Below are 3772 nucleotides of genomic sequence, written 5' to 3'. Positions count from 1 at the left end.
ATATATATATATATATATATATATATATATATATATATATATATATATATATATATATATATATATATATATATATATATATATATATATATATATATATATATATATATATATATATATATATATATATATGTATGTATGAAATACTTGACTTTCAGTGAATTCTAGCTATATATATATATATTTTTTTAAATTTTATTTTATTATACATATAAATAAAAGACATACTTGAATTTCAGTGTTCTACAGGCTATCCAGTAGGTGGCAGTATTTTCCTGTTTAAGAGTGTCACAACATTGCTGTTTACGGCAGACGAACTGCTTTACGGTAGACTAAACGTGACTGCTGTTGTTGTGTGTTGTTACCGCGCTGGGAGGACGTTAATGAAACTGCCTAACAATAAACCCACATAAGAAACCAAGAACTCTCTCTCCTTGTTGTGCACTCTACTCTCTAAAAGCCGTAGATGTTATGACGTCATTGGGCAGGCAAGCTGCTGGGAAAGCGGACGTGAGAACGGCTGTCCCCACTCAGGTCCGCATTGAGCTGGAGGGGGCGTGGCCTCCAGCTCCGGCTGAATACCGGGAGTTTGTCGGGAGAAAATCTCTGCCGGGAGGTTGTCGGGAGAGGCGCTGAATAACGGGATTCTCCCGCTAAAAACGGGAGGGTTGGCAAGTATGGGAGTAGTCACCCAAATATTTACTTGAGTAAAAGTAAAAAGTATGTTGTGAAAAAACTACTCAAGTACTGAGTAACTGATGAGTTACAAATAATAATAATAATGCACAAAAACATAAAAATAGCAATGAACAAATTCAGAGCCAGGAATATCTCTTAAGCAACTAAAACAACAATATATTAAATAATAATACATAAAAAATTAAATAATTTAAGGCAAATTGAGCCACAATAACTTAACAGCACCATAGGCTCAGTAGGCAGAGATTACAAAGGAAAATAACAAGTTAGCCTTTATGCAAACCATAAACTCTGATAGGTGTGGACTGCACCTGAGAACACACTTCTGATTGCTGTTTGTATGCATGCGTGAGTGTGTGTGTGTGCGACTGTGCGTGTGTGTCTTTGTCTGTCTGTCTATGAGGCTGCAGTGCGTTAATAAATGTCCCCACACGATGTACATTTGACAGTGAGTCATAGCAGGGAAGCTAACATCAGCCTACGGCAGGGGTCACCAACCTTTTTGAACCCAAGGGCTAGTTCTTGGGTACTGATTAATGCGAAGGGCTACCAGTTTGATACACACTTAAATAAATTGCCAGAAATAGCCAATTTGCTCAATTTACCTTTAACGCTATGTTATTATTAATAATTAATGATATTTACACTTAATTGGAACGGTTTAAAAGAGGAGAAAACACGAAAAAAATGACAATTAAATTTTGAAACATAGTTTATCTTCAATTTCGACTCTTTAAAATTCAAAATTCAACCGAAAAAAAGAAGAGAAAAACTTACAAAAAATAATTTATGGAACATCATTAGTAATTTTTCCTGATTAAGATTAATTTTAGAATTTTGATGACATGTTTTAAATAGGTTAAAATCCAATCTAAACTTTGTTAGAATATATAACAGATTGGACCAAGCTATATTTCTAACAAAGACAAATCATTATTTCTTCGAGATTTTCCAGAACAAAAATTTTAAAAGAAATTCAAAAGACTTTGAAATAAGATTTAAATTTGATTCTACAGATTTTCTAGATTTGCCAGAATAATTTTTTTGAATTTTAATCATAATAAGTTTGAAGAAATATTTCACAAATATTCTTCGTCGAAAAAACAGAAGCTAAAATGACGAATTAAATTAAAATGTATCTATTATTCTTTACAATAAAAAAAATGAATGTACTTGAACATTGATTTAAATTGTCAGGAAAGAAGAGGAAGGAATTTAAAAGGTAAAACGGTATATGTGTTTAAAAATCCTAAAATAATATTTAACGTTGTCTTTTTTCTCTAAAATTGTCTTTCTGAAAGTTATAGGAAGCAAAGTAAAAAAATTAATGAATTTATTTAAACAAGTGAAGACCAAGTCTTTAAAATATTTTCTATCACATCACGCCGTGACTTATTTTTAGTTTTTTGGTGTTTTCCTGTGTGTAGTGTTTTAGTTCTTGTCTTGCGCTCCAATTTTGTTCTTGATTGTCATGTCATGTACGGATGTACTTTGTGGACGCCGTCTGCTTCTCCACACGCTGTAAGTCTTTGCGGTCGTCCAGCATTTCTGTTTTTGTTTACTTTGCAGCCAGTTCAGTTTTCCCTTCGTTTTGCCATCCCTAAGCTTCAATGCCTTTCCTTAGCAGCACTTACCTTTTGTTTATTTTTTATTTAAGCATTAGATACCTTTTTACCTGTCGTCTGCAAATTGTGATCACGACAAACCATGTTCCCGACATCTACAAAGCAATTTGCTACCTGCTGCCACCTACTGATATGGAAGAGTATTACACGGTCACTCTGCAGATCTCTAGACAGCACAGACACTCAACAACGGCACATTTGCGGATTATTGGTTTGCAAAAAATATTTTTAACACAATTAGGTGAAATTACATAATCTCCCACGGCACACCATACAATATCTCACGGTACACTAGTGTGCCGCGGCACGGTGGTTGAAAAACACTGCATTAACAGATCGATAAAAATCAGTAGCGTGTAGCGAGCTGAATGTAGATAAATGGAGCGGAGTAAAAGTAGCGTTTCTTCTCTGTAAATATGCTCAAGTAAAAGTAAAAGTATGTTGCATTAAAACTACTCTTAGAAGTACAATTTATCCCAAAAAGTAGATGTAACGGAGTAGCACGTTACTACCCACCTCTGCTTTTGACCCAGCAGATTTGGTCACATTTTCAGTAGACCCATAATAAATTCATAAAAGAACCAAACTTCATGAATGTTTTTTTGTGACCAACAAGTATGTGCTCCAATCACTCTATCACAAAACGATAAGAGTTGTAGAAATGATTGGAAACTCAAGACAGCCATGGCATTATGTTCTTTACAAGCGTATGTAAACTTTTGATGGCGACTGTATCTTCATGAAGTGAAGTGAATTATATTTATATAGCGCTTTTCTCTAGTGATTCAAAGTGCTTCACATAGTGCAGGGGTCGGCAACCTTTACCACTCAAAGAGCCATTTTGGAAAGTTTCACAAATTAAATAAATTAATGGGAGCCACAGAATTTTTAAATTAATAACACTGCATACAAAGCTTAATTGCCTTGTGCTATGTTAACCAGGGGTCTCAGACACACCAGGGGTCTCTGACACACGCAATTTGATGTTAGTGCGGCCCGCGACATTTAAAGTGAGATGGCGCTTTATAGCGTCATACTTGCCAAACACCTCTAATTTCCGGGAGGCTCTCGAATATCAGAGCGTGATGGCACTGCTTTTGGCGCCCTCTACAGGCTGGCTAAACAGTGTACCTGCTCGGCCACATGTAGAATGCAGCTCCAGCTTGCTCACGTAAGTGACAGCAAGGCGTACTAGTTCAACAGCCACACATCTTACACTGACGGTAGTCGTACAAAAACAACTTTAACATTGTTACGTTACAAATATGCGCCACACTTTAAACCCACACCAAAAAAGAATGAAAAACACATTTCTGGAGAACATCTGCACTGTAACACAACATAAACACAACACAACCAATACCCAGAATCCCATGCAGCACTAACTCTTCCGCTCAACCAACGCACTGAGAGGGGGGCGGGGGTGGGGGGGTTTGGTGGTAGCGGGG

Source organism: Entelurus aequoreus, linkage group LG13 (genome assembly GCF_033978785.1).
Source record: "Entelurus aequoreus isolate RoL-2023_Sb linkage group LG13, RoL_Eaeq_v1.1, whole genome shotgun sequence".
Classification (NCBI taxonomy): domain Eukaryota; kingdom Metazoa; phylum Chordata; class Actinopteri; order Syngnathiformes; family Syngnathidae; genus Entelurus; species Entelurus aequoreus.
The sequence above is the reverse complement of the archived record's forward strand: the minus strand, read 5'-3'. Positions refer to the sequence as shown.